This window comes from Macrotis lagotis, chromosome 3 (genome assembly GCF_037893015.1).
Source record: "Macrotis lagotis isolate mMagLag1 chromosome 3, bilby.v1.9.chrom.fasta, whole genome shotgun sequence".
Taxonomy (NCBI): domain Eukaryota; kingdom Metazoa; phylum Chordata; class Mammalia; order Peramelemorphia; family Peramelidae; genus Macrotis; species Macrotis lagotis.
In genome coordinates, this window is record NC_133660.1 from 61,436,775 (window position 1) to 61,456,435 (window position 19,661).

At 33.7% G+C, this 19,661-nt stretch overlaps 1 protein-coding gene across 1 annotated transcript in view; it reads left to right on the top strand.

The window, feature by feature from the left end:
• LOC141516102 (afadin- and alpha-actinin-binding protein-like) overlaps positions 1 to 19,203 on the top strand; it is a 59,899-nt gene extending 40,696 nt beyond the window's left edge. The window contains exon 11 of the mRNA XM_074227402.1: positions 19,100 to 19,203. The gene's annotated coding sequence lies outside the window, so the exon portion shown is untranslated. The remainder of the gene's footprint in view (positions 1 to 19,099) is intronic.
• The last annotated feature ends 458 nt before the right edge of the window (positions 19,204 to 19,661 follow it).

Below are 19,661 nucleotides of genomic sequence, written 5' to 3' on the forward strand. Positions count from 1 at the left end.
CACCTGAAAGAATATGTTTAATTTTGCAGGAAAATTATTTATTAGTTGCAAGCCAAGGTCCTTTGTTGTGGTACTTTTGGTATTCAAATTCCTTCTTTTTGGCAGCTTGAAGTATTTTCTCCTTTAGTTGAGAATTCTGGAATTTGGCTACAATATTCCTTGGAGTTTTTATTCTGATGTCTCATTCTGGAAGTGATCTGTGAATTCTTTCAAGGACTATCTTCTTGTTCCAGGATATTAGAATAGTTTTCCATGATGATTCCCTGAAATATATTTTTCCAGGCTATTTTTTTGATTGAGACTTTTGGGTAGACCTATAATTTGTACATTATCTCTCTTGGATCTATTTTCTAGGTTGTTTGTTTATCTTAAAAGATACTTTACATTTTCTTCTTTTTTTCACTCTTTTGGTTTTGTTTGATGGAATCTTGGTATATGCTAGAGTCATTTAGTTTTATCTGTCTAATTCTAATTTTTTAGAATTTTATTTTCTTCAGTTAGCTTTTGTAGTTTCCTTTTCAATTTGGTTAACTATAGTTTTAAATGAATTGCATTCCTTTTCCAGTTGGTTAATTTTGTTTTTTGATGAGTTACAGTCTTTTCCCAGTTGGTTGTTTTTTACTTTTAAGGGATTTAATTTTTCAAGCAATTTTTCATAGTTCTCTTGTTTGGTTCTCATTTTTTTCCCCCCATTTTCCTTCCTCTCTTCTTTGTTTTTTAAAATCCTTCTTGAGCTCTTCCATGAGGTTTTTGATTTGAGGTCAATTCATAAACTACTTTGAGGCTTCACATGTAGGCAATTTGTCATTGTTTTCTTCTTCTGAAATGGCATTTTTATAGTCTCTATCTGAATAGCAGCTTTCTATGGTTAGTATTCTGTTTTTTTTTTTTTGTTTGTTTGATAGTTGAGCTCCACTCTTGGGGTACAGGGGGTAGAATCACAAGCTTTTTTATGCTGAGACCAGGAACCAGTCCCTGGCTTATCATTTGCCAAGTTGTTACTTCTGCAGCCTAGACATTGCCTATGCAAAGGTTTGTTCTCAACCAAATCCCTATCTGTTGCCCTAGTGTTCCCAGAGGGTTGGGACTGGCCCTGCTAACCTGCTATCTAGATAGCCAAAATGTTGAGCCAAGACCTAAGCTGCACTGTGACCAAGAGTCTCCCTTTGGCTTTCCTACTCTCTTGACTCTGTTTGGCTTTATTTACCCTTAACCCCTGAAGAGAAAGACCTTTATTAAAGCTTTTCCACAATACCTTGAATCGACAAGTTTTTTCACTCCTTTTTTGGTGGGATTTGTAGCTTTAAGGTCTGTGAAGAGAATTCATTTAAAGTTGTATTGGGAAAAGTCCTGGGAGCATGCTAGCTTTTTGTCCCCATCTTGACTGTGCCCCAGAAGTCATCTTTCTCATTTTTGAGGTTATTTTGCAAACAATTTACATTTATTATTTTAAAAGAATAGCAAGTAGTTCTTGAATGAGTGACTCTTTTTTATTTTTTTGAATATTCTGGGATGCAAATTTCCAATGCCCCTGGACTTAAAAATGCCTTTGTCATTTGAAATGGCAAGATCTTTAGAATAGACTTGACATATTAAATCCTGTAAATGCTTGTGGTCATGCACTAATCTAATTCCTCCATTATTTTTAGAATGTTTTATGGGTTAGCTCAATGTTCAAGAGTCTTTTAAAATAGTTTTTCATCTTTCATATGTGCCTTGTTATTTTGGAAACCCTTGTTGCCCTGATTCTTATCCTAGCATCAAATGAAAGCAATTATAATACTTTCTCCTGTAGTTAGTATAAGGAAGAACACATAAAGTATTTTTATAAATTGCAAGGCCTGCAAAATACTCTTTGTCTCAGTCAGGTGTCTTGGTACCATGAACATTTAACAATCTTCTCCCATCTTTGTATTAATTAGATAATCAACATACTTAAAATTAAATTCTCTGGATTTTATCTACCAGATTTCATCTATCTAAACTGGATTCCCATTATAACAAACAAAATAGGGAAGAAAAATATAAAGTGTTGAATTTATTTTTTTTTCTGCTTACCAGTTTAATTTCTTCTGAGATTGAATTCTAGGTTTGCTCCCATTGCTGTGAAAACATTGTAAGAGCTAAAATCTTTATAGTTCTGCATTTTAACAACTTTAATACTTTCCTGAGTCATAAATTTCCAGAATCAGTTTGCTTTCGATTAGCATCGACTGTGATTTCTTTTCAACTTAGTGGATAGATGCTTCGAATATTAATTGCTTTGGAGACAACTTAGTGATAAATTACTTCAAATTTAGGTAAACTAATTGACCCTAATAGACACCTAATCCTTTTTTTGTCTTTTAATCTTTATTATGTTATGAATTTAATAAAAAACAAATATTTCAATGCACAAAGGAAAACAGGAAAAAATATAAATGAAACTTATTTATCTCATACAATTTATTTTTGAGTGTTTATTGAATTTAATACCATAATAATAAAATTATACTCTTTTTCTCCTCTCTTCTGAATATTAATTTATTTTTTATTTTTTAGGTTTTTTGCAAGCACTAGGTTTAAGTGGCTTGCCCAAGGCCACACAGCTAGGTAATTATTAAGTGTCTGAGGCCATTTTTGAATTCAGGTACTCTTGACTCCAGGGCCAGTGCCACTGTGCTACCTAGCTGTTCCTCTTCTGCATATTTAAAAATTATTTATTGTTCCCTTTTTTCTTCTCTCAATTCTTCCCTCCCCTCCCCTCCTCTCCCCTCCCCTCCCCTCCCCTTCCCTTCCCTTCTAGCATGATGGTAGGATTCTTCATTTCCTTGATCTTTCCTCTACTGCAAGTTGACTTTATCTCCTGGTGGGACTCTGAGACTTTTGCAAATATTCTCTTCCCAATAGAAACTTCATTCTCTATCACCAATCATCCTGCTTCTCTTGCTTCAACTCTCCTACACCTTTTTGTCACCCTTATTGAAACCTTCAGAAAACTGTGGTCACTGGAATCAAGGGATGAATAAAGAGTTATTGGGTCATAAATGTCCTTCAGCAACAGAGCAGAGTACAAATCTACATGGAAAGAGACTGTGGCATATTCCTAACTCAATGAGAAATGGGTTCATCCACCCATTATCCACATACAGCAACAATAATAACACTCACCTTTATTCTAGAACTAAAATGGACATTAAAAAATTTACAGTACTACATGAATTCCTAAAATAGAATAACATCTTCAAAGAAGAATCAATATTTTCTAATCCAAAACATATCCAAAATCAAGCTTATTCATGACCATGACAAATAACCTAAACCCACAATATTGTCCCTGATTAAAGATGAGGCTTTTTACCACCTTAATAATGTATTGATCCAAAAAGAGCCAGATGCAGGAAAAAGAATGGGAAAGTCTATAGTTTCCTATGAGAAAATCTGTAGTCATGTCATGAAAGATCTGACACTCAGCTTTACTTAATATGTCATAATTCAGTTATCATTACTTAGAAAACCTAATGAAATAAAAAAATGAAAAAAATTTTTTCTTAATCTTCATAGAAATAGTCCAATAGAATTATGTTGAATACATCTCCAAATTACTCATATGGAAAACTTTATTTTCCATTTAGTCTATGGATAGTGTGGATTGCTTTGTCAAGTCCTTGTGTTGTCCTATCGTGTCCAGCATGTGATGGTGATGAACTTCTTCTAGTATCCTAAGTATCACTTAATCAGTTTTTAAAGGGTCTCTCAATGGGTCTTCAATTTTATATAGAGTTCCTTATAGTTGCTCAAATTTAAGGTTTTTGGTCCATTAAGTTTTAGCTGACTTACTTTCTTGCATCTGTCCTGTAATTTCCACTCCTGAACCATGTTGGAAAGTTACATGGCTATGGCAAATTTATGAATTAGAGCATGAGTTGTTTTTTTCATGAAGAATTTTTCTTTTTTAGAAAAAAAGGATTGATTGGCAAGTATTATCATGCCATTTCATTTTTTCTTTTGTTTTTTGTTTGCTTTACTGATACTCAATGTAGACATATTTTATACATATACATATTTAAATTATACCTGTACGTATATACAGATATTAAATATGTATTCATACATACACACATATATATACTGGTGGATTTCATATTAAATGTTTTCCTGAGAGAATAAGTATTGCCATTTAGACTCCATCATCTCTAAATCTAATAAGGATGATGAGGCTGTAATGATGGTCTTTTGTTTAATTTAATATTCTTGGTAATGATAGCACTGCTTGTTTCTGTAATTTTAGGGGGTTGAAAGATCTTGAAAATTGATCCCCAATTGTTTTTAAAATTGTTTCACCTCCAAAAAAATCAAACAAATAAAACATTGTTTCACCTCTACCAAGGATCTCTTCTCTATGTATGTGCTTGGCTTTGAGATCTCTTCCTGAGTTAAATTTCTCATATGCCATTGCTGCCTTCTCCATAGTATACTGGGTTCTGGGGATGAAGTGCACTCATTTAACTGATGTGGCTGAGTAGATTGCCATAGAAATACAATTATGTCCCGTTGTATTTCTGCAATTTTCATTTAGAAGTATTCACAAAATAGTTCGATCTAATTCCGTCATCAAAATCTTTGCACATTATTTTGACTTTTTTTAAAATCAGTTTTGTACTATTTTGGAAATAATACTTTTAATCATTCATCTTCCTCTTTGGGGATGTCTTACTGATAAATTTATACCCTAAACTAGATTTGACCTTTCCTATTATAAAATCATAAGTTTAGTATGAGATAGGACTTCAGAAATCTTAACTCCCTCATCTTACAGAGGAAGAAAGCAAGTTCCAAAGAGGCTAAGAGGTTTACCTACTGAGACAAGTATGAAATAACAGAGACAATATTAAAAATTGCTACACTTGGCATATGCTGACTGAAGTCATTTCTGGGTTTTTGTAGCCTCTTTATTGTAGGAGCTGTTTTGAATTAGTTAATACTCACCAAGAAATTAAAATAAAGATCATGTCTCTCTTTTATCTATTCCGATGAAATGTTCAAACAGATTAGGTTGGAGATGCCATTTTCATAAACAGTCTTTATCATTTTTATCATTTGCATGGATTTTGACCTTTGTTTCAATCAGCAGATGATATGACTCAATGCAGACAGACAATATTGAAATGACTTCCATATTACTAACCAGTTGTTTCCTGTCTATGAAGATACTATTAATTTCTTTTTTGGGGGGGTATTTGATGCTGTTTGGTGCTTTCCACAATCGCACATTTTAAACTCTTTTTAAAGAAAGCATTCACAATATGTAGATTCTCAAGAGTCTGAAAATGCATAGTTTAAAAAAAATCTTGATCACAAATTATACTTTCTAGAATAGTTTTCATGACTTCTCCTTAACTCGACATAACTTTGAAATCATCACATATCAAGGTAATAGTAATTTAGATTGGGAGAATATTGTTAAATGTTTCAATGAATTTCTCTAATTTTCTCATCCTCTGAAACAGATATTAGTACACAGATTGCAGTTATCTACAGGGTATGGATTTACTTTATTCTCATTTTGTGAATTGCAAAAGGGAATGACCACTATCCTATTCAAATGATGTTCTTGTTATCTTTAAGGAAACAAGGGAACCCATGTCTTCAACTCTTGCATACTTTTCCCTGAAAAAGATACTATGTTCTGCCCTCCTGTTTACTTGGAACTTCCTTAGGAATATGATTCCATTTTTCTCAAACATTTCTTTATTGATCATTGAACAAGATTACACATTAAGAATGCTTTTGTTTACATCAATGTTTGCAGATGACCTCAAATGTATATGATTCTTTGCATCCTTTTCTTTCTTCTTTTTTTTAACCACTGTAATTGCAAAAGTGGCAGAGAATCACATATGCTGAGGGCTGTTTGGTATTTTGATCTGTGGGGAGAGGTCATTGAGATACAAAATTCTTCTCATTCAAAGGGATGTTTCTGATGATAATTCTCTCTGATTGTAGTTTGGTTGTTTAATTGATAATCACTTCAGACTTTATTGTTGGTTTTTTGTTTGTTTTTGCTGAACCTCTCCTTGAAGCCTTGGGAGCTTAGTAGAACCTGCTATAACTTTTGCTTTAAAGACACAAAGTCTTCAAAAGTATAGAGTTATTTCCATACCATGATAAAGCAATTGAAGTAAAACTCTTGGAGGATGCTGAAATGAGATTTCAAAAATGGTGAAAGATTAAATGTAAATAGATGAAAAATAAAACGCATATATATGTAAAGGCTTGCATTCAGGTTTTAGTTATTTTTCAGTTGATTACATTTTACTTTTTTCAGTTACTAAACACATTAGTTCTTCTTTAATGACTTTTTCCTTACTGAAAAAAAAAAAAGCTTTTATGCCCTGAACCCATCACTTCTCTGTCAGGAGGTGGGTAGCATGTTTCATCACGGGTCCTTTTGAATTGTGGTTAGTAATTGCAGTGATAGAGTTATTAAGTCTTTCAAAGTTGCTTGTCATTACAATGTTGTTATTATATAAATTGTTTTTCTGGTTCTGTTTAATTTATTTTGTATTAATTTAACAAATCTTTTACGATTTCTCTAGAACCATGTCTTTCATCATTATAGATTTTACATAATAACTTGTAATAAAGAACAACAATATTCCATTACATTCATATGCTGTTGTTGTCATTCCTCATTTAATGGGTATTTACATAGGTTTCAGTTTTATGATATTAGAAAAATAGCTGCTAAAAGTTGTTTTTTTTTTTAAATACAGATCCTTTACCTTCTTTTTTGATATCTCTGAAGTAGAGGTCTAGGAAAGCTATCTCTTGGTTGAAAGATGTAGACACTTTGGATCGAAGGGAATTTCTGATACCAAATTGCTTTACATAATGGTTGAACCAATTTACTTGCTCATTTCCTTTTAAACCTTGCGAATTTGTCACTTTTCTCAACCTTCTTATTCTGATGGATATGATACAGAGCTTTGCAGTTGTTTTAATCCATATTTCTCCAATTTTTTAGTGATTTGGAACAATTTAATGAGGCCATTGATGATTTGAATTTCTTTCCTTGAGCCATACCTCAATTATTAAGAGAATATTAATATCATTTTAAAATAATTATACATTTATAAAATAAGAGATTGTCAGACAACAACTGATTGATCATGAACACAACAAGAGTTAAGAACTACTAAATCAAATGAAATCTCAGGTAACAGCAAAAGAATTATGGTGTTTAATTCTGGAGAACTTTAGATTAGTACAGTTTTGTATTGGTCAAAATACCAAGTGATGGTATGGGAATGTAATAGACTACTACTGTGTTCTAAGAAGTAATGAAAATGGGCTGGAGCCAAGATGGCAACAGGAGAAGAGCCTCTCTGAGGTTCTCTCTCTATATAATATTTCAAAACTTATAAAATAAGGACTCTAACTAAATTTTTGAGAGACAGAACCCACAGAGGGATCCAGTGAGGTAATTCTCCAGCCCAAGGTAACCTGGAAAATAGCAGAAAGGCTCCACTCCACAGGTTTAGAGGGGTGTCCACCAAAGCAAAGGAACTTCAGCTTCCTGGAGGCAGCAACAGGGCACCTGGGAGCTGTGGCTCATGGCAGCTGGGGCAGTTTCCTGAGCTATACCCTGGGGAGCACTGGGCACAACTTGGGAGATCAGCGGGGTGGGGGGACCTCTGCCAGAGTGAATGTGTAAAGCTCAGCCCTTAGGGCAGCCCAGATCCAGGAAACAGAAGCAGGTGGAGCTGGTGAGCAGGAGCCACCAGGCAGCTGAGCCTTGAGTGCTCAGCATGCTTAGGTTTCAGGAGTGGAGAGAGACTTCCAAGGTTTGTCCTCTGTACCTGGAACAGGACTCTGGGGTTCTGACCACATTCAGATCCTGATCACAGTCTAGGCCCCCCCATAGAACAGCAGGGTCCCCCCACCTCAGCCCCATGGCAGAGGGGTGCACTTGTCATTCACAGATCAGGAGGGAAGACAGAGCCTCACACAGAGATCCTTGTGGGAAGGGGTGTCCCAATAATATTTGAAAGCTCAGGCAACACCCCAAAACCAGGTGGAGGCTGGAGAAATGAGTAAACAGAGAAAAATGAGGAACACCATTGAGAAATACATTGTCTATGAATCTGAAGATGAAGTACAAGCTTCTGCATCTAAAGACTGCAAAAAACCCAGAAATTGGGTTGGGGGGGGGGGTTTAGGTTTTTGCAAGGCAAATGGGGTTAAGTGGCTTGCCCAAGGCCACAGAGCTAGGTAATTATTAAGTGTCTGAGACAGGATTTGAACCCAGGCACTCCTGACTCCAGGGCCGGTGCTTTATCCACTACGCCACCTAGCCGCCCCAAATATATTTTTTTTTAGTTTTTTTGCAAGGGAAACGGGGTTAAGTGGCTTGCTATGTTTACTCTTAAACAAGATTATTTTAGTAATGATTAACCAGGAGGGACAGGAATTCAGGGAAGCTGGGAAGAATTGCCATGAACTGATTTTGAGCGAGATGAGCAGAACCAGAAAAACATTGTACACTCTAAAAGCAACATGGGGCTGGTAATCAACCTTTGATGGACTTGCCCATTCCATCAGTGCAACAGTCAGGGATAATTAGGGGCAGTCTGCAATGGAGAATACCATCTGTATGCAGAAAAAGAACTGTGGAGTTTGAACAACGATGAAAGACTATTACCTTTAATTTAGGAGGAAAAAACTTGATATCTTATTTTCTAATCTTTCTATCTCTTATACTTTATGTTTCTTCCTTAAGGATATGATTTTTCATTCAGGGGCGGCTAGGTGGCGCAGTGGATAAAGCACCGGCCCTGGAGTCAGGAGTGCCTGGGTTCAAATCTGGTCTCAGACACTTAATAATTACCTAGCTATGTGGCCTTGGGCAAGCCACTTAAGCCCATTATATAGTAAGCATCAAGAACAGGACTTTCAGATACTGAGCAATTTTTAAATATGTAAAAAAGTGGTTGAAGGAACTGAAAGTATTTAATTTGAAGAAGAGAAGCCTAGGGTCATATGATAGCTATCTTCAAATATTTTTAAGGGCTAACTTGTGGGAGTCATTATTCTGAGTTGCTCCATAGAGGACTAGAAATAAAAGGCCAAATCTAATTCACTTCTACAAATATTTATTAAATACCTCTAAGGCACAAGAGATATGAAGATGAAATAGCATAAAACCTTTCCCTTCAAGTAGCTGGAAATATGAAACCATGTATCCTTGTGAATATAGTACCTTTGGCCCTCAAAATCCCACAAAAGTCAATTTGATCTTTTAAGTGGGGGAACTCATTGTGATTTTCTGTTTTCACACTTCTTACCATCTCTCTCTCTCTCTCTCTCTCTCACACACACACACACACATACACAAACAAACACATCTCTGTCTATTTCTACACATTTCTATATCTATCTTATCTGCTCTATTTCTATATTTAATCTATATCTGAATCTGTATCTATTTGGTTTTTATTTCTTTTGTTACCCATTTCTCTATATTTATTCACACATGTATATAGATTCAACTGCATGTGACAAAATCAAGTAATTAGATACGAATTTAGAGATCCTTTAGTCCACTCTTCTTATTTGCAATTAAGGAAGCCAAGACCCAGAGAGATAAAATGATTTTCTCAGTTTACCCAGATAATGAGTACCAGTATAAATGTTTTAGCCCATGTCCTCTGTTACTAGTCCTTTTTTTAAAAAAAAATTTTAACTTAAAAATTTATTTTCTTTTTCTTTTTGTTTCTAGTCCTTTTTCTATTTCACCATACAAGTATGAAAACCTATCAAAAAAGTATAAACAATGTAAAGTAGATAATTTAATGATATGATCATTTGAATGTGAATCAATTAATTAGAATTTATTGATCACCTATTTAACATAATAGCAAATATTAAATAGCTAATTGAGATATTTTTCTTTCTAATTAATAATACTTCAAATTAGTCATAATTTAATAACTACTCAGTCTTCTTTCTCACCTAATTTTCCTCTTCTCCTTTAATTATCTACATAATATATGTAGGCACATGCAAATTTTTTGTCTTGAATTATATGTAGTCAGATAGATCTTTAGGAAACAATTTCTAAATATTCTATGAAATTTGGTTTACTATAGTACATACTCCACATACTTACACAGGTACACTCTTTCTAAATGTTCTGGGTTTCGGGATGTCACATGACCTCAAGCCTTGCCATTGTGTTGCATGAATAACAGAGAAAGAGGAAAGCTAGAAAAAAAAACAAAATAAGAAAAATAGTTCTTTGCTCTGACTTTCATCTACTTTCATCTACTATTTTCTGTGATATTTGTTTTTTTATACATGGTTTCTTGAACCTTATATGTTCCTATGAAATAAAAACCCCTTCCTAATACATTTTTACTTGATATTAAAGGATAGTGGTATCTAGATATTCTATAAAGACTTATCTCATGACCTGGTCTCCCTTACTTCATAGGCCTATGGCTTGTTAATGTTATGATGCACAGAGGAGCCTACTTTCAGTTACATGTCAATTAAATGAAATAGAGTGATTTTCTTTTTTTTAGTTCAGAGGTATTTCCTTAACTTTTCTTTTTTTTATATGTACTTCCAGTTTATGATTGGATCCAGGAGTTTAAATTATGGAAAAGTTGGCTCTCAAGTTTGTCTGAAACTGTCCTCAATGAAGGACTGGGAAGTGATAGTAAATCTATTTAGAATTTTACTTAGAATAAAAGAACCCAAGTACTAAGTTTGCATTAGACTATGAGAGATCGTAACATGATGGATGGTGGAAGACTAAAGAAGGAATGGAACACAGTAGAGGATACAGTAAGTCCATGTGGAAGTCTTCCATTCCATTGACAAATACCCATTTGATGAAAGATTAATTAAGTAATTTTGAAGAGTTACTGTATTGACTATAGAGAAGGGAGAGAGTCTGGATATATATCATCTCTAACCTTATGACTGTAGGATTTGAAGTTAAAGAGAACATTAAGGATCATCTTGTTTCCCATCTTCCATTCTCATTTTGTATGTATGGAAAAAGTTCTAGAGAGGTCAAGTGACTAGTACAAAAATCACATGGGAGTCCTGTTGTCTCTAGGATAAAATAAAAACTCCATTGGCAGATTATGACTTCAGCCTACTTTCTAACACGCTCTGTTCAGAACAAATTGGTCCATTTGTTCCTTGTACATATTTCATTTCTAACCCCCATACTTTTGAACAGACTTGAATCTCATACTTAAAATTCTCTCCTTCCTTCCTTCTTTTTCACCTCATAGAGGCTCTAGTTTTCTTTGATCTCACCACAAATTCTGACTCTTAGAGCTCAGGTAAGCTGGGGTTCACAGACTCCTTTAAGTTGGTCTGTAAACTTGGATGGAAAAATAATTTATATTTTTATATTCACTAATCTTTGATTTTATTTTGCATACTATTTATTTTATTTTATGCATTTACATATTTAAAATAAATAAAAATATTTAAATCTTTTAAAAAAATTAAGAACTATATAGAAAAGAGACAGAAAGAGACAGAAACAAAAATAGAGACAGAGAGAGACAGAAACAGAAAGAGAATATGGTAATGAGATCATTCTGTCAGAGGAGATAGACATGGGGAAAAAGAGTACATTTTGGCAGATCTGCTTTAGTAAGGAGAAACGTATTGCATATTAAAATGAAGGAGGAAGCAATAAGATGATGTCATAGAGATATGAGATGATAGAGTGAGGAGAGAGCAATTTTGTGAAATCAATTTTGTTAGCAGTGTATGAAGTGAGGTACTCAGCAGAAAGAATTCAGGGAGATGTGCTCATATTTGGGGGAAGTTCTAGAAAAAATAAGAAACTTTGGAATAGCCAGAATGTAAAGTAGAATAGTGAATCATTTAGGAAGAAGTAGAAGGATTTGCTTTGCTTAATTGAGGAACAATTAATAATGAATTAGCAAAAATTTGTCATAGATCCAATCAATATAGCTTCATAAGTTCATTTAGCATGTCAATAGGAAGAAGATAGTAGGAATAATCCACAGTTTGAGTTTTGCAAGACAGGGTAAGTGATATAATAAATGGGTAAGTGATGTGAGAATGGAGTTGAACTTGCTCATGATGACCTGGAAAAAAAAAGTCAAGTAAAGAAGATAATGGAGGTCATGGTAAGAATGGAGATCATTTACTTTCAGAAATTGGTTAAAGTGCTTAGGGCTGGATTTTCTCTCATAGAGAAGTTTTTACAATGATTTTGCTATTTTCTTTATTAGAATTACTAAGATTTCAGTGACATGATAGACCTTACTTCAATCTGTATAGACATCACTTTATTTCTTTGCTTAAAAACTTTATGCTTTGTTCAAAAGTATTTTTAAATAATATTCTAATATTGGATTATATTTAGAATGTCTTGTTAGAACAGTTTGATTCAGAAACAAATTGTAACATTTGCAAGAAAATTACTGCTCTGCAGCATGGAATTATCTTAAGACTAATCCTATGCATGATATGAAAGTAGCTAGCAAATGTCTTATGGATATGGGAAACTCTTAATTTTAGAGGTATTAACCAATTGGACAAATAATGGCCAAGGAGTTTTGACACAGACCAATATAATCAGGCTTCTGTGTTACAATTTTTTTTACTGCAGTGAGAAGAATCAAAAGGATGAGAAAAGAGAATTTGGAATTAAAAAAAAGATTTTATCTATTATGATTTGAAGTTGGAAAGTTAGAATTCTGTTGTTAGGACAATGAAAGCCCATTGTAGACAACAATCTTCAAGAAATTCATAATATAAGATGTGTCAGAGCTAATTTGGTGGATTTGTTCCAGAGAGTTTTAAATGAGACATAAAAGTGAAGGGTCAACTTCAAAAATGTACTCAAGGCTTAGAATTCGAGCAAAGAGAGAATCAAAATTATATTTAGTAGTATTGTTAGTAGAAAGGCTGATATATGCAGCAAGAAACCAAATGACTGTCAATTTGGACAAATCTTTTGACCTCTCTAAATCTGTTTTCTCATCTATAAAGTGAGGAGTATAGACTTAATGACATCCAGGGTGTCTTTTTTTATGAATAAAATTACATTTTTGAGAGTTATCAGCAAAATTATCTAACTATATACAAGTAGTTTTTAAAAAAAAATTCTTTGAAATATTTTTGTTAAGCAATATAATTTTTCTCAAGTGTTTGTGTCTAGTTATTTTAATAAAAAATTTTTAAACAAAAGCAAAATTAAATGAGAAAGTGTGCTATAATCTATGTCTTCTAATTATCTAAGGCCCATGGCAAATGCAAATGTTTGGACCACAAGCCCACAATCAAGTACCACAATGGCAGATTGTTCTAATTCTAGTTTAAACAATTAAGAGAAATAAATAGCTTTTTGAATTCTAACCTTGCAAATATATCTATTAATTGATGGTTAATTTTATATTATTTTGCAACTTTGCTATTTAAGTGCCAGGCAAATGTTTTAACATTTGTCTGTTGTTCAATATTTGCATTGGTATAATCATTACTGTCATCCTTGTCATTCAACATCATCATCTTTGTCATCATAATCACTCATTTATGCAACATTTTAAGATTTACAAAGTACTTTCCTTTTTTATTTTTTTATTGCTTTAAAAGATTTAATATAACTAGACAATATAAGGTTGGAATATATCTGTGATATAGGAAAGATGAGTTGGTTCAATTAGAAAATATGGAAAGATCCACCTTTAGAGAAACAGTAGAAAACTGGAAATCATAATAGTATGGTCTTACATATATAGACATAAATTCTTCTTTGTATATATGTGTATAATTATAGATATCTGTGATTATGATTGTATATATACATATGCAGGGATGTATATGCATTTATATGTATATATGATACATACACAGATTAGTTGGTTGTTCATTCTCTTTTTTTGCTAATTTTTTTATTATATAATTTTTTTCATTTCCCAGTTATATACAATAGTAGTTTCTACCTTTCATTTTTTGGTAAGGTTTTGAATTTTACACTTTTTTTCCCTCCCCTCCCTTCCCTCCCCCCTCTGTAGAAGGCAAACTGATAATCTTTAATTTCATTTTTGCAAGGCAGTGGGGTTAAATGACTTGCCCAAAGTCACATAGCTAGGTAATTATTAAGCATCTGAGGTTGGATTTGAACTCAGGTCCTCCTGACTCTAGGGTCAATGATCTACCCTTTCTTCAGAAATAAGATTTTCATGTCATATGAGCTTTTGACCTTAGGTCAGACGGCCAACTTTTAACAGAGAATCCAAAGAGAAGTGTAGTCCTGCTCCTGAGAAGTCTACAACCTACTCTTTTTTCATATTCTAACAGTTAAAAAAGACCTTTCCCACCAATTTCTACTTATCTCTCCATCTGTGCTTAGCATCTGTCTCTGGGACTTTCCTCGTAGCCTAGCCAGCCTCTTAACAGTTAGCAGTCCTTGTAAAGCTTCTGCTTCTCATTGACTTCGTCTTTGTTGTCTCTACTTTATCCAGGAGTCTAATATATTTTATGATCTAGTAGGTCTTCATATCCATAGAAGCAATTAGACTTATTCCTGGTTCACCTACCTGAGAACTACAAATACTTGCTTCAACTGTGACAGTGTGGCTACTCTGCTAACTTAATGAAGGGGACCCAGAACACATCAAGAAGGAACATTTACCTCTATTTTGGTTTCTTCAGGATAGTATTCTGTGAAGATATTTGGCTTTAAGTTTACTTAGCTATACTTTTATCTGGGCACACAACAGCCTAAGAAAGGTTTTTTTTTTTTTAAAGCCATGTCTATAGGAATTAGAGGTCTAAACAAAAAAATATTTTCCTCAGTGAAATTAGAAGTAAAATTGAATTATATGCTCTCCTTGTTTTATACATATATATATATATATATATATATCTATCTATATATATATATGATGAGAAAACAAAAAAGTGATAAGGTTAAACCTTCTGAAAACAAAAGATTAATGAGACTAAAACTTCATTTCCAATATAGTCTAGAGATGAATCCTGGGTTAAATTCAGGGCACAGAACTTCAGCACTAATCTCAAGATGTTTCTTTTTATCTCATATAATTCTATAAAAAAGATCAATTCATTATTGATAATCCTGAGGTTTTTTATTTTTGATTTAATTAATGTAGAGAGTATTCTCCATGTATACCAATCAATATCTTTGCCATAATGTATATTATTAGAGAGTTTCTTGGGGGACTGAAAGATTAAATGACTTTTTCGAAGTCATATAGCTAAGCTATTCCAAAAGCAGAATTTGAACCCAGGTTTTTCCAGTCTGGGAAACAGAACTTCATCCACTACAGTGTTATTCTTCTCAATCCTTACTGCTATTCAGACATTTTTAATCACGCCCTACTCTTTGTTGCGTTTTTCATTTAAGGTTTTCTTGGCAGAGATCCTAAAGTGGTTTACCATTTCTTTCTTCAGGTCATTTTACAGATAAGGAAATTGAAATAAATAGAGTTAAATGACTTGCTCAAGTCACATTGATCCAAGGTCATATTTAACTCTGGTTCTCCTGACTCCAGAGCCAATATCCTAGCCATGATGCTACTTAGCTGTTTTTTTCTAAATCTAAATCCGCACCCCCCCCCCCGAAAAGAGTTTTAAAATTGCAGTATCCATAAATAACTAAATGTACCATTTCTAAAAATAAATGACTTGGTACTTTTTTTCTGTTTGAGAACATCATCAGCCTTGCTGATGACTTATTTATTCCCTTTAAGTCCAAGTTGATGCTAACAACAAGCCATCATTTGGCAGGCACCTCATAGGTAATATGTACTTCAACCCTCTAATTTTATAGAAAAGAAAGCTAATGCCAAAGAAAGCTAAATGAAGGTCATCCAGATAGCAAATGATAATTCTGGGTTATGAATTCAGGCCTTCTGACTTCAGAGCTAGTATCTTTTTCATGAGACACATAGTAAGTGGCAAAGTTGGTATGTAAATCTAGATCTTCAGATTCATATTTCAATTCTCTTTTATCCAGCAACACATTGAGGGAATAAGTTGGAGGGGGAAATTGTCAAGAACAGAAGGAAAGGATCTTAGTAGGTAAAGAGTATGATTTTATTCATGATCCAAGTGACTAAACAGGATTCTGTATCAGGTCAGAAGATATGCTGATTCACTCACCAGGAGGGAGGCAGGAAAGCTGGAAGTTTTATTGCCAGATTGATAAGTCTGGAGTCTTAAAGATGCTGTGAATAGGAGCAATAAGTGATAATTTATCTTTGGCTAGGGATGGGATCCATGATCCCCTTTTTCTGCTCCTGGCAAATATAAAGTGAGAATTACTTCCATCAGCTAGTATTGATGTTTAGAGTATGGTAGGCTGTATTGTTGTTGTTGAGTTATTTCAGATTTCCCATATCTCCATTTGGGGTTTTCTTAGCAAAGCTACCGAAGTGGTTTGAAACTTCCTTCTATAGTTCATTGGGCAGATACAGATGGGGTTAAGTAATTTGCTTAGGGTAAGTTTCTGAGGTCAGATTTGAACTCAGGTCTACCTAACTTTAGGGCTAGTGCCACAGGATCACCTGACTGCCCCATGGTAGGCTTAATTACATGATTTGCATAGACATCAACCCCAAAAGGATAGAAGCATATATCTGGCAGATATTAGAACTACTTTGAAAGATGATAAAGGATTTACTCAGTGAAGAACAGTGAAGGTAACTATCATATATTTTTTTAAAATTTTACAGGGATGGGTAGAATGGTAGTGTTCTATGAATAGTGGCAGACTGGAATGTAGGCTCTTTGAGAGCAAGTCAAGATTTGTTGTTATCTATGTGTCCCCGGAACCTAGCAGTGTCTGTCCCATAGGAGGCACTTAATAACTTTTATATTAGACTGAATTAATTGGGGTAGTCCTCTTAGTGACTGGATCTTGAGGGAATAGCCTCATCTTTCCTTGTTGACATCTTCCATACTTATCAGCATATGAAACTAGTTCTTTCCTTCTCAGAGACTTAGGGTACTTTATATTGGGGTACACAAAGCCATTGTCCTACCACAAAATATGCTATTTCTTATGTTCCCTATCCCTGAATCATGACAGCTACTCACCCTAGGGTTCTTTCTGTTATATTAATAAATAGTCAAATACTTCCCAAACCATTACAACTGTGTAGGAGTTTCGACAGTCACATTACTATTCCACAGAGACACCAAATGCATGTATAATAAATGCTACAATTATTCAGTCCATATATTTGCATTAAAGATGAACCTATCTTTTAAAATCATGTTGACTGAAACGTAATTTGACCTCTTTTAGGCATTTTCTAGCTTTTCACTTATACATTAACATAATTAAATATTTCCAACAAGCCTATTTAATGCTCTAGGATGTGTGACAAATGTCCAATGAAGCATAAAAACAGTAAGTCTCCTTTTATTGTTGTTATTATTTATTGTTGAGACACACTTCATTAACCAGTCCCTGTCTCGTTACTGAGACAACTTGATATGGTTTTGCACAAATAATGGTTTACATCAGCATTCATCCTGAATTGTTTGTAGCCTGAGAAATGGAGCTGGTTCTCTGAGCATAGCTGTCCCTGTTATGATGGGGAATACTATTAGGGAGAAGGTAATGGTAAACCTTAGGAAAAAAATTAATATAAACCAATAAAGAAAATGTCGACTCTTGCAAATTATGTGACAATTATGATGCACCATCTATGAACTAATCTTTAGTTGGTTAGTTTTTTATGTGATCAACAACTAATAAAAAGAATATTTAAATTTAAATTATTAGAAAATAAACTAGAAAAAGTCATCTCTTTAATTATATATACATATATATGATGTGTTTTAGTTAATATCAATTATCCTATTTTACTCCACAAAATACCATGGTAAATATTCTATCTCTACCAATAAAAGACATTTCACATTTCACAAAGCAAAAATAATGACTTCATTAGGAGGCAGTGAGGCATGGGCTAGCACACTAAACTGGGAATTAGAGACTTGGATTCTTGTCCTTTTCTGCTACAAACTAGTTGCATGACCTTGGGCAAGTCACTGATCTACTCTTCATTTTCTTCACTGTAATAAATAAGGGTGTTGTATTAGATGATTACAAGGGTTCTTTTCATCATTAAATTGATTCTTTTTTTTTTTTTTTAGGTTTTTGCAAGGCAAATGGGGTTAAGTGGTTTGCCCAAGGCCACACAGCTATGTAATTATTAAGTGTCTGAGACCGGATTTGAACTCAGGTACTCCTGACTCCAAGGCCGGTGCTTTACCCACTACGCCACCTAGCTGCCCCCATTAAATTGATTCTATGAATTAAGGAATAAATATATGATATACTCATTCTGTGATATCCAAATGATCTTTTCTTCTATGTTTAATGCTTTCAGGATCTGAGTAGAATATTATGGAACTAGAAAGTACATCTGAATGACTATGAAGTCCTCCCTCACCTACACACATCAATTTTGCAAATAAAAAAATGACTCTAGATTGATGTTAAGAAAATTCATATAGTCCAACGTATGAGGGAAGAGTCTTAGAGTGTGTGTGGGGGAGACCATAAAGATTATTTCATCCCTCTCTCATTATTTTGAATTAGGAAAATAATATGGCTAATTAGTGGAAGAGTTACAGGCTCAAAACCAGACATATTATTTTCTTCTACTGTAATGTGGATAAAACTAAAAAATGGCTAAATTATTTCTACTCTGAAGACACTAAAAATTTTGATACCAAATCAATTTATTGTATCGCTTTTTGATAAGACAATACATTCTTTAAGTACTATTTCTATTCTTTTAAGAAGTATATTTTTTGAGATAAATAGAAAGGAATCACAAAGCATTAGAAATTAAAGGAATGAGGCTTTCATTGATGGGTAACATTATAGAAACTATTGAAGTCATGTGTCCATTCGACTATCAAAACTTTGTGACTGTTTTTAATGGAAATATTTGTGGTTCTGTTTTCTCTTTTTTTCAAGCAACATTGTATAAGACCCTCACACGATACAGATATTTGCAAACAGCATTGTTTAATTATCCATCCTTCAAAATGTATTCTCTTTTTAATCTAGAGTCAGAGAAAGTTTGAGAATGGAGAGATGATTGGGCTTGTCTACATGGTCCAGAGAGTCAACTTGAGGAACTGTGCAATTCCTTGGCTTGTAACTATAATAACATAACATTTTTCAGTATATTAAAAGGGTGATTATGGATTTAAAGAACTGGTCAGTGTTTATCAACTTGAGTGTAAAAGAGAAGTAGATTTGTTCAGAAAGAGAGCAAAGAAGACCAGAAGGTGAACAGCTAGTAATTACTTTTGCATTGTTCAGATTTTTCTAGAGACGGATCACATTAAAATCTGCAGCTTGGTGCTCCAAATATATGCATTTTATCCACTTTTGTTCTTCTCAAGTGGATTTCTGTGTGTTTTGCTATTGTTTAGTCATTCAGTCACATCTGACTCTTTGTCATCCTGTTTGTTATTTTCTAGGCAAAAGATTTCTTAGTGTTTTTAAGCTTTTTTATTTATTTAAGGCAATGGGGTTAAGTGACTTACCCAAGGTCACACAGCTAGGCAATTATTAAGTGTCTGAGGCCGCATTTGAACTCAGGTCCTCTTGACTCCAGGGTTGG